General features: G+C 41.1%; 1 long non-coding RNA gene across 1 annotated transcript in view; it reads left to right on the forward strand.

Annotated features, from left to right (window-relative positions):
• LOC114232505 (uncharacterized) overlaps nt 1–12512 on the forward strand; it is a 32394-nt gene extending 19882 nt beyond the window's left edge. The window contains exons 4-5 of the long non-coding RNA XR_003618569.2: nt 8955–9039; nt 12379–12512. This is a non-coding gene — a long non-coding RNA (uncharacterized LOC114232505). The remainder of the gene's footprint in view (nt 1–8954; nt 9040–12378) is intronic.
• Nucleotides 12513–12953: the final 441 nt, after the last annotated feature.

Genomic DNA, 12953 nt, shown 5'->3' on the forward strand with positions numbered 1-12953 from the left:
CCCGGAACCTTTCAGTCCTCAGGCTGACACTCTAGCCACTGAGCCAAACCGGCTAAGGCTATATAAATTATTTCGTGATTATGTTAGCCATATCTTTCTGGAGATGTTAAAACATCTGTCTTAGTCTGTTTGAGCTGCTGTAACAAAATACCACAGACTGGCTAGCTTATGAAATGTATTGATTCTAATTCTGGAGGCTAAGAAGTCCAAGACCAAGATGCCAACATATGGTGTGCTTCTGGTGAGGGTCTTCTTCTTGGTTCATAGCCCACACATTCTCGAAGTGTCCTCACATGGTGGGAGGAGCTAGGAATTTTGAAGGAGCCTCTTTTATGAACCACTAATCTTATTCATAAGGGTTCCACCCTCATGACTTAAGCCCCCACCTCCTAATACCATCACCTTTGGGAGTTAGGATTTCAACATATGAATGGGGGGAGGGGGGGACACAAATATTCAGTCCTTAGCAATATCTTCGCTTTTAGAGATTTATTTTCTACTTATTTATTTATTTTTAAAGTAGTTGATACACGATGCCCCTTGCACAGAATTCAAAATGTACAAAACCTACACTGACTGTGTGGAACATCTCCCTCCTATCCCAGACTTCTGGTTCCCAAACCCAGAAGCAGCCACCGTTACTATTTTCCTATTCTTCTAGAAATGCTCTGTGCATATGCAAGCAGATATGTTCATAGAAACTTATTCTTAATACAGCAGGTAGCATCCTGCCTCTTGCTTTTTTCACTTAATAGCACATTATACAGATGTTTCCATATCAGTTCATTTGGGAACCTTTTTTAAAAAATAATTCAATGATAGTGGTGATATATTATCATTGGGCATTTTTCACGTGTCCCAATGAGACAACACACACACACACACACACACACACACACACACACACACATTTAGCAGCCTCATATTAGAGCTCTAAAAATTGTTTAAACATTTTTTCTAGCCCATGAAATCTAAAAAAAAAAAAGAAAAATAAGGGTAAAGTTACATTTATAATACCAATAAATAATAATAATTTAATAATTACAGTATTATAATTAATATCTTATAATAAAATAGACAATAATGATTTATTAAACTATCAATTAAATAACAATAACACACATTTCAGAATCAAATACTTCTGGGCTTGCATCTTACTTCTGTTGTTTTCTAGCTCTAAGAACTTAAGTAAGTTACTAGTTTCCCTGAGCCAGTTTCCTCATTCAGCAAAACTGAGGGTGGAGTGGGAAATAAATCCTCCCTCCTACAGTTGTAAAGTTTAAATAAATAATGAATAGAAAGCACCTGGAGCCTTGGAAATTATCAGTTCATGGGACACGGGTATAGAGAGCTGGCAACAGACAAACGCTTGCAGAGAAGTCCTGGAGGGGCTGGACTTGTGCGTTGACGTTGGCAGCTGGAAGATCAATGAAGACTCGGGCAGAGCTCAGCAGGGTATTTGCCAAGCAGAAACCTGAGCTGGTGGGAGGGGAGAGAAGGAGGTTGGTGGTGAGGTCATGCATCCTTGTTGAACTTGGGCACTATGTGGTCCAGTCTCAGAGCCCTTTCATTTCATTTTCAACAACTATCAACTCATGGCCAATTTCCCTGTACATTTCCTGCACCTCCCCCCAATCCCATGTGAACCAAATACTAGTATCTCGAAGTATTTTATATCATTTCATCTCTAAGCATTTCAGCGTGTATCGCTAAAAGATAAAATTTTTTTAAAACAAAACTGCAATACTATTATCACCCCTAAAAAAGTAACAGTAATTCCTAAACATCATCAAATACCCAACAAGTGTTCAAATTGCCAACCGTCTCATGTCTACTGTCTTTGAACAGATTATTTGGGCAAGAAGACAGGAGCCAAGGGGAAAGGACTAGTTGCTTTGTTCTGAAAACATTCCAGGCTCCTTCCCTACACCCTCCTCCAGGAAAATTTGAGTCCAATTTAACAAACAGAAAGGTAGTAGACTTGACCCTGTGTTCAACCCAGTTATTTTCAAAATGATACTGCGGTTTACTTAAAGGTCCAGTGCAAATAATTGAGTTCATATGTTTCACCAACTCAAATGAAAAATGAGTACCCGTGTGAGTAAGTGATAAGTCTCTTTTACATAGAGAAACTCAAAGAGGCAACCCAGTGGAGCTGTGGAGTTGCTCAGAGCTCAGACTTGGGGGTTAGAGAGACCTTGCCATACCCTGTCTCCATCCATTTTTAGCTGTGTGTCTTTGAGCAAGTTGCTTAGTTACTCTGAGCCAGATTTTCTTTGTCTATTAAATGAGGATAACATTGTTGTGAGCACATGTGTTGAGCACTGGACATTGAGTCAACCAGAGTATGTGTTCAAGAACTAGTTTCTGTTGCTGCTGCTAGTTCTCAGAGAATCAGACTTAATGGATGTGCACATTTTAAAAAGAAACTTTAAAATTTTGGAATAATTTTACATGTATGGAAAAGTTTCAAAAATAGTCCAGGGAATTCCATTTACCCTTCACCTAGATTTTTTAAATGTTAACATTTTACATTACTGTGGTACGTTTGCCAAAACTGAGAAGCCAATATTGGCATATTACTATTAACATTGCTATTACTAGTAAACTCAACACTTTATTCAGATTTTACAGTTTCTTTCTTTCTTTTTTTTAATATATTTTATTGATTTTTTACAGAGAGGAAGAGAGAGGGATAGAGAGCTAGAAACATCAATCAGCTGCCTCTTGCACATCCCCCACTGGGGATGTGCCCAAATCCAAAGTACATGCCCTTGACCGGAATCGAACCTGGGACCTTTCAGTCCGCAGGCCAACGCTCTATCCACTGAGCCAAACCGGTTTTGGCCAGATTTTACAGTTTCTTATTCTAGGATATCACATTGCATTTAGAAGAATGATTTTTAATTGATATGATAATCAATCAACATTATTAATCAACCAATTAGTGACTTCATAGTCAAAACCTAAATTTACCTTTCTAAAAACACTTGAGAGGTCTCAAAAACCATTTATTCTTTTAAATATTTTTTTTTACAGACCAATTGACATATAAATTGGCAAAGCAAATCCTTTTGCATGGTTAGGGAAATAGTCAAATGCAGGTTAGCAGCTATCTGAATTATCACAATATTTAGATTTGAAATTAATAAGATTTTCCTTTGTACGTAATCATGGCCTGTAAAGAGAGACAGTGTCTGGCACTTAGTAGGTCTTCAAAGAGTGTGTGTTGCTAAGCTAAATGTGAAAGGGAATCCAGACCTCCTGACAGCTTGATCTGCTTACAGGCACAGTTAGGTGTGCTTTGCTTTGAGCTGGCTCTTGTTTTGAATTATCTCTCAGAGCTTGATTGCCCACAGAACCTGTTTGTACAAGAATCTAAGCAAATAAGACTTACTGTTTGGCAAACCATGAATTCCTCTACCATCTTTCACTCAGCAAAGATTGTCCCTCGGGGGGATCAATTGTGATGTTGAAAACAAATCAGCTTTACTTTTATCTCTGAGGAAAACAATATTCATGTGTGTGATTTCAATTTCTTGGAGGTCAGTTGTGGTAGTTGCTATTTTTAATAAACAGAATGATGAGAATCACCGGGGTAGCTCTGGCAATGAGAAAGGCAGAGATGAGGATGTCCAGCCAGCCGTGAGCTTCATGGCGTGACCAGGTGGGTCTGCTGCAGCCACACTGGGACCTCCAGGGTAAGTTATTACAAGATAGGTATGCCAAGGGCATGGCCACCTTCACCAATGTTGACCAATGCAGCATTCATTGCATCCAAGTCATTCATTTAATTATTCTTTTATTCAACATAAAATACCTAGCCAGTGGCAGATATAGACCATCTATTAGATTTTTGCTACTGAAAGTGTGGCCTCAGGAGCATCCATCTCCTTGGGGGCTTATTAGAAATGCAGAATTTCATGACCCACCCGAGTGTCTGAATCAGAATCTGCATATTAATAAGATCTGTAGGCGATTCTCATGTGAGAAGCACAAGAGCCAGGAACCTGTCAGGAGACAAATGATATATTTATGGGAGGGACTATTCCTAAAACTTCAGTCAGTCACAGGACACCAATACAGAATGGTGAAGCACCCTGAAACCAGTACTAGCAGAAAGCTCTCACTATCCCAGTGGGAGCTGAAGCTGTAGGAGAGAGCTGCTCAATAGAACCAATGGTCTTTGTTTGAGGGAAGCAAACATTTCCAAACTGCACTTTGGCAAGAAGCGAACTAAGGAATAAATACCCCAACTTTTCTCTCATTCTCTTGCCAGTGCGTGCTGGCCTAACGTAAAGCCAGAGGGCAAAAGAGCCCAGTTGGTACAGTCTGTGAAAATCATGTGCCCTGGGCAGAGAGCACAGTGGGAAAACGTGGAACGTGTCTCTCTGCTGGGGCCCGCAGAGAATGCCCATCACACCATGAAATAGGGCCTCTGTCCTCAGTGAGTTTGGTCTCCAGAAGACCTTATGTACTTGTGGATTGGAGTGATGATAGTCCCTATTGCTCCAACTTAAACAAAAAGTGTAGTTTCAAAGTGGCCTTGAATTTGATATTCTAGGATTCTCCCAGATCCCTCGTTAACAAGCCAACCACACATCTTAGTATGTGAAAGGCATTCAACTAGATATTAAGAAGGAGATAGAAGTAGTAGATATAGTCCCTGCCTTCAAGAAGTTTGTGAAGGTAAAACTTTGCAAAGAGGATCAATCAATCAACCAGAATCCAAGGAAGCAGTGTATTGAGTTGAGAGCCTGAAACCAGACTGCTAGCTTAGAGCCTCAGTCCTGACACATACCAGCTGTGGGTTGTGGACTTGCTTCCTAACTTCTCTATGGTTCTTCTTCTTCCTCTATGAAGTTGGGTCGGTAGAAAGTGTTACCTGCCTCAACGGTTGAGGATTAAACGAGTCAGTAGGCAAAAAGTATTTTCAACAGTGCCCACTTAGCACTTCGTCAACCCTCCATGTGTTAGTTATTAAAAGCTAAGAAATAACCATGTTCCCACTGGCAAAAGGGCCTAAAAGAGCAGACTATCAGGTCTATGATAAAAGTTGCCCTTCTAAATAGTTTAAATAGTATGTATTTAAAGAAGTCAATTAAAGGAGAAAATAAATAATTAACTGTACAGTTGTCACAATGATAAGGAAGTATTTAAACCAATATGTTTGAGAAACCCTGACCCCCGATTACTTCTAGGCCCTAGATTTTATGCAGTGCCTTGGCTGAGAGTCCTTAGAGGATGAAGAGACTTTCTAAGGGGACAGGTTCCTATAAAACTTCTTGGTTTAGAGGTAAATGGAATGTAAGTATAAAAATGGGAGTGTCTTCAAGAAACTGAAGTTGGTTATGAACTCAAAACTAATTAAAGGAGTTCTAAATATGTATGGGGGTGCAGCTCTTCTGGGTATCGAATATGCTAAACAGCTGTGCTGATGGAAGTCCTATACGTATGTCTGAGGGCAGAAGTCAGCTCTGAAGATTTTGTTTACTTACCTCTTAGTCAGGATTTCCAAAATTACAGGCTCCTTTTGTTAGATCCAGCACTTTGCTTTGGTTTTGGATGAACTTTTGACTTAAATTGTATTTCCAATCTCTAGTCATTTCATGGAAGATCATTAGTGAGTGGCTAAGCACACATGAGCACGTGTGCGTGAGCGCGCGCGCATACACACACACACAGTCATATATTACATTTCCAGACCAACTGAATTACAGAAGAAACCAATTTGAAAACTTATTGAATTAAAACCCTGGAAGAGAGAGATGGCTTTTATTGTTAGCGGTTGGCATGACAACTTGATATGCTAGAGAGTAATATGTGCTCTGTTCACATCGTTGGAGACTCTGACAAGTTTAAGGCCAGGCCTTTGCCTCTTAATCTTGTTGCCAAGGTAATGCAGCATAAGGCCAGAGTCCACTGAAATGAATACCTCTGACAGCTCATGCCAGCAGGAGCTATCTGATTAAAAGGGATCTTAAAAAGAAAGAAAGAAACAGTATTTTAACAAGAGCAGGAGGAGAATGCAAAGGCGGGATATTGAAATATGGGCAACAGAAAATCTGAAAAGAAAGCAGCCAGTGGGTGCCAAGAAGTATCTAAATAAAAAGGTCTGTTTTATTAGCAAAGGGTGGGTGATGTGTGAAGGTCTGCAGGCAACCATTTTTGTAGGCAAAATGCTGCTGCCCCAGTTTGGTTCCCTGGCTCAAGTTCAGCAGAATGATTTCACTTGATTGGTGGCCACTCTCCTTCCCACCGCAGACTTTAATTTGACAGATTTTCTTCTGTGATAATACATGACAGAAAATGGTTTCTGAGGGACTTTGTAGGTCACACATATGTCCCAAGAAGCAAAGGGAATCCACAAAAAACTCAACCCAGAGATCAAATGCCACTGCCTTCAGCCACTAGAATGGCCTTTTGGATATTCTCCCAATTCATGTCCCTGTGACTTGTTAGCTGATGATTTAGAGGATAATATTCTCATGATCCTTTGGGATTCTTTTTTCCTGGTTTTATGTGCCAGTTGGTCTTGGATTTGTTCATGATGAAACTGTGGTCATTGGAGTATCTTATGCTTTACAAATGGAGAACAAATCTTCAAGTTCATGATCATATTTCCCATCCAGATTTTATCCATGTGCCATGTGAACCATCTCTCCTTTACACTTCCAGGGTTTTAATGGGAATAATCAGTAAATGAGGATATGTGGGGGTAAGAGAATAAAAGGTGGAATCTGAAAGGAATTCAGAATCCAGTTCAGCAGTTCTAATTTAAAGTTTCTATGAATTCAGATCAGAGTACCTATACTAGTATATATATAAAAGCCAAGCGACCAGAAGGACCAGAACGACTGGTTGCTATGATACACACTGTGGCCAGCCAACTGGCCAACCGGCCTGATCAGGGGCCAACCTCCCATGGCCTCTCCCCCAGGCCGGCCCTGGCCCCAATCGCCCCCCCCCCCCATTGGGGGCAGGACCGGTCGACCTCCCACGGGCCCGCACCCCCCAGCTGACCAACCTCCCGCAGCCCCTCCCACACACACACACACCAGCTCCCACTGGCCCAGCCCCAATCGGCCCAATCGGGGGCAGGCCAATCAGACCCCACCCATGCACGAATTCGTGCACTGGGCCTCTAGTTATTTCATAAGCAAATGAGGGAATGAAAGTTTACCATGCTTGTGCTACCCTATACAAGTAGCTTCTACAATATGGAGGGGATTTTGGCCTTCAAATTATTGACCCAAATCTAACTCCTGCCTCTGCAAATGATTAGCTGAGTGACCTTGGCAAAGTATTTAACATGTTTGGTCTCTGTTTCTTAAGCTATAAAACAAGGTGGATGATCCTAGCCTTTTCCTGTAACAGTAGTTCTCTACCTGGAATGTACAGCCAAATCACAGAGAGAATGTTTTAGAAATTTAGATTCCCTGGGCCCTGACTGAGTCAAAATTTGTATTTTTCAAGAGCTCTGATTTGCATCTCTGTTTTCAACAAAGATTATGCATAACTTGTAATGATAAACTAATATATGTGAGTTGTCTTAAGCTCCTTAATCAAAGAAGGCTACTGCTAAGTTTAGCTTATTTTTTTTTTAGCTCATATTTTTAATTTTTACAATGGCAAAGAAATTAGAAATGTAGGAAACTTGGCATGCATATAGTAGTTATATTACCCTCTATCATTTGAAGTGTTTGGAGATGTCCAAGCTTTAAATGAAAAGCTCTTTGAAGTAACTCTCTTTGTTCATGGTTTGCAATATTCCCCTCAGTCTTTATTGACCTGGACAGAATGATAATTGATGTTTATCTAATCTTACTGGCACTCTTCTGAGTGCTTTATGAGTGTTAGCTCATTTGATCTTTCCCTATCTTACACACATGCTGTGGAGAGATTAAGTAACCTGTGTAAGGCCTCCATAACAGGAAGAGGTGGTCTTTGGTCCCAGGAAACCCACTCCAGAGCCCCACTCTTAGTCTTTGTTCTATTCACCACTTGCTAGGTCAAACATTTCCAATGAGTAAATCGCTCAACTTTTTCAAGTAAAAACAAATGCCTATGTATAAGAGTTTCTCGAGGCCTAGGTCATCATTTCTTAAAGTATGTCCTTAGACTTCCTACATCTGAATGATATGAGGTTTTATTAAAAATGCAGTTCCCCAGGACTACTCCCAGACCTAACTGGCACTTAGAAAATATACTCCTTAGGTGATTTTCCCTCCAGCTTCATTGAGCTATGATTGACAAATACAAATTATATGTATTTAGGTTGTACAATGCAATTTTTAAAGGTATACAACATGATGACAACATATATATGGATACATTGTGAGATGATTACCACATTCAAATTAATTAACACATCTATCGCATTTTGTGGGTGGGGGTGTGGTGAGAATACTTAAGATTTACTCTCTTACAAGTGAAGGTGACTCTCAAGCCCAGCAAAGTGAAAGAATGACTGGCCTGGATCAATATTTGTGGGTTACCACTGTTGGGGGTGAGTGTGGGTAGAACATTTTGGGAGCCACCAAACCGAAGTATTTTCCAGAATCAGATGTTTTGTGCTGCCTGGGTGGAATGTTCAGTCTTGTGGCTAATGAATAATTTGCTCAAGGCCCAGCTTCTGGGCAGGAACAAATGATTGTTGTCTGTCAGGGAAGGAGGCCAACAAACTGACAGAATGAATTTGCCTTCAGGGCCCAGATCTCATTTCCCTTCAAGGGGTTCCCACTTGCTGGTAGCAAGTCTAGCATTGGCCTGGAACTTTGATGTTTTCTTTTTCAAGATCTAAATGCCAGGGAGGCTCTGTGTCACTGCACACACAGGCACAATGGCTGAGTCAGGGAGCGTTCTGTTTGGAATGCAGGCTGGCCCCATTAGGGCTTTGAATTGGGCTGGAACTTGGAGACTTTCACAAGAGTTCATCGTGGTGTCTTTTTCAGATGGGCAAAGAAAAGGAGGCCAAGAGGCTAACCTAGAAGGACTGGGGATTTGTATTTTGGAAGAAGATCCCAGTGATTCTTTAAGGTATGGAAATTTTTTATGTGAGGCTCACTGAGGTATAATACACATGCAGTAAATTTCACTTTTTTTTTTTTAGTGTACAATTCAATGAGTTTTAAAGGGCAGCTACCCTCAACATCATACCACCAATGCCAGTTCAGTAAGTTTTCACTAATGTCAGGTGGCCAACATCAAATAAGATATAGAACTTTTTTTTTTTCTAATATATATTTTATTGATTTTTCACAGAGAGGAAGAGAGAGGGATAGAGAGTTAGAAACATCGATGAGAGAGAAACATCGATCAGCTGCCTCTTGCACACCTCCTACTGGGGATGTGCCCGCAACCAAGGTACATGCCCTTGACCGGAATCGAACCTGAGACCCTTGAGTCTGCAGGCCGACGCTCTATCCACTGAGCCAAACCGGTTTCGGCTAGAACATTTTTTATTCCCTAAAACATTCCCTCGTACCCCTTTGCAGCCAACCCCACTCCCTTTCCCTTAGCCCTTGGCTACCAACTGATCTGATATGTGTCGGTATTCCAGAATGTCACATGAACGGAATCTTATAATATACAGCCTTTTGTTGTTACGTACATCAATTGTTCTTCCCTACTTATTAATAAGTAGTATTCCATTGTGTGGGTTGTCACAATTTATTTATTGATTCACCAGCTGATGGAAATTTGAGTTACATTTACTCTTTGGCAGGCATTGAGATATAAGGGAGAACTAATTCAGCAAGCATTTATTGAACGCTGGAAAATAGGATAGTTTATGCCTTCAGCCTGTGATAAAAATAATCACAGTGGAAATCCTAACAACCAAAGACGGAGCTTCATTTGTGGTCCTAGAAACAAATGGGAAGGAGGAGAATGCCATTAAATGGTGTTGGGGGTGATTAGAAGAGCATTTTATGCCCTTTGAAAAGCCCCAAATGATACTACCATGCTGAGACACATGAGGGCGCTGTAACCAGCCAGCATTACCAAACATTTTTCATTCTAACAAAGGTTGTTTGTTTTTTAATTTATTGGAATGTTTTGTTGAGAACCCTGGTGAATTCTCACTCCCACCCTTGGTCTCGTTGGCCACTCTTGGATGATAGGAAAGAATTTGGCATCAAGTGAATCCCTCTTTGACTAGTCCTTAGGGGTTTATTGTACCCAACCACAGTTTTATGGTGAGGCTCCAGTCAGCTTCCCTACTTCAACCTACATGGAGAAGCTTCCAAAGGGCTCTAGATTAGAATGTCTCATAAATCACAGAGCGAACTGAGATTGTCCCTAAAGTTCCTTTCTTATTTTATTGTTATTTCCAGGCCTTCCCGGAATGTAGCATACAAGTGTTAAGAAATAATTGCCAGGCAACATTTTAGAAAGACTTGCTAGGCACTCCTTTCACATGGGGCAACAGTTTAGCTGGTTGAGGGTTGTTCATTCTTGTCAAAGGAACCACTGTGATCCACAGAGAGGAAAGCCATCTTTACAACAAAGCAGCAGGGAGAGAGGAGAGGGTTACTGGATTTGGCTTCTGAAGTGACTGTTCAAAACAAAAAACAGACCAAAAAAAAAAGTTCTGGATACATTTAAAATTTTTGAAAATCAATGACTCATTTGTTAAAGAGGAACCGAGTACAAAATAAAAGACACTTCATAAAAACTTCATTAGGATGCTCTGATGAGACTCTAAATGAATTTAGTATTGGGGGAGGAGGGTGCATGATTTTCTTGCCAGGTCTGTAAAGTCTTAGCCCCTTCCTCTCTTAGGGGCAGGGTTTAGTTTCACCATTTTCAAGGATGTCTCTGCAAAGACTTTTTACAATTAACAGAATAAAATGTTCTCTTGAAGAAAGAAGTCTTTTATTCAGTCAGCCTATCCAACATAAAATCTGATAATTGTTTCAAGCAGAAAATTATCTTTGGCTGTTATTTTCAAATTGTATAATAGCGTAGCTTTAAAATTAGGAAGAAAATAGTGAAGCGATGATTCCAAGCAAAGGGTGTGGGCCTGGCTTGGGTTTATGGATGCTTGGAACCAGCTAGAGGACCACCGTGGGGTGTTCTCTCTCCCCATTTGGATAAAATCCTGAACCGCTCAACCAGACCTGAACCTTTCACAGAGTCCCATTGTAGACCTCCTCAATCATCCCCTTCAAAGGGCATTCTTTCATTCTCTCCTTATCTTATCCCTTGTTTCCAAAGCTCACTGCTGTGTGTCTGTTGCTTAACAAGATAGACCAATGAGTCATAGCTGGTTATGTGATCTTAAAAACTTACTTTGCCTTTCTAAGCCTCAATTTCCCCAATATAAAATGGAGATTGTAATAGTATCTATTTCGTGTCCCCATAATAGTACCTATCTGAAGTTGTTAGGAAGATTAAAAATGATCCTATATAATTAAGAGCTAATATGCTAATTAGACCGAACAGCAGAACGACCATCCGGACATCCTTCCGAGTCTGGGAACCCTCAGGGGATGTCCAACTGATGGCTTAGTGCTGCAGTGGAGGCGGGAGAGGCTCTGGCCACCACCACCACCACCACTGCTCTCTCCACAGCTTCTGGCTGAGCAGCACTCCCCCTGTAGGAGCCCACTGACCACCAGGGGCAGACGCTTAATGCAGGAGCTGCCCCTGGTGGTCAGTGCGTGTCATAGCAACTGGTCATTCTGCTGTTTGGTCAATTTGCATATTAGCCTTTTATTTATTATATAGGATTCCTAATTTGCCCCCTCTCAACTATGACTGGACCTCCCCATCCTGGTAATCCATCTTTAGACTCCCATGGAAAGAATCTTCCTAGTCAATCAAACACTTAACCTCTCCTATCCCTGCATCTCCCCCAAGTATTGTCCCCTCTCCTCCCACTAGGGCTTACAAACAAAATGCAGTCAATGTTAACAAACTTGTCCCATCATATAGCAGAGTTGTCTAAGAATGCCAGAAATGTCAAATGGCCAACACCTTAGCTAACTATCAATCTGGGATGGATTTACCTTAAAGGTGACATACACTTCGTCCTATATAATAAAAGGCTAATATGCAAATTGTCCCCTCGACCAGGAGTTCAACCAGGAGTTTGACCAGGGGGCAGAGCTGGCTGGTCAACTTCCCACTTCCCATCCCCCGGGCCAGCCCAGTCTGATTGGCTCTGATCGGGGCGGGCCAGCTGGACCCTACCTGTGCACGAATTTGTGTACTGGGCCTCTAGTTCTATTATAAATCCCTACACCAGTGATGGGCAACCTTTTGAGCTTGGTGTGTCAAACTTCGCCAAAAAACTGAGCATAACTCGGATAGTGTGTCACTTTGAGGAAAAAACTAACTCCAAGACTCTAGTCTCAAATGTTTCATCCTCAGGAGCAGCAAATGTTTCATCCTCGGCATGCGGCCACGTGTCATCAGAAATGGCTATGCGTGTCAGTGCTGACACGCGTGTCATAGGTTCGCCATCACTGCCCTACACTCTTCCTCCATCCAGAGGAAAAATGTGAGCATATTCTGCCCATCAAGGATCATCTTCTTATAAATGAGATGCAGAAAGACTACAATGTGAATGGAAAGGTATTCTGTTTAAGGAGGGGAAATGCTATTTTATATTATTCCAATTATGTCCCCAGCAAGGAATAGAGTCAAAGCCAAGGCTGACAGTTATAACTTCCAGTTTTGCAAGAGAAGTAGAACAAAAGAGAAGAAAATCCAAAGAGACAGTGATCCCAGTTTTAGAAAATTGCCTCTGGTGATAAAGCTCTGCAAAGGATGAATGAGGAGAATCAAAGTGCCTCAAAATAGATCTGCTTACATTTCCTTTTCAAGAATGAAAGGGGGGGCAGGTATTACAGACAATTCAGAATACGTTATAGTCAAGCTGTATTTTAAACAAGGTTTCTTGATTAGCTGGTATAGTGGTGTAGATTCTGGATATGTCTAGCTGG

Source organism: Eptesicus fuscus, chromosome 17 (genome assembly GCF_027574615.1).
Source record: "Eptesicus fuscus isolate TK198812 chromosome 17, DD_ASM_mEF_20220401, whole genome shotgun sequence".
Classification (NCBI taxonomy): Eukaryota; Metazoa; Chordata; class Mammalia; order Chiroptera; family Vespertilionidae; genus Eptesicus; species Eptesicus fuscus.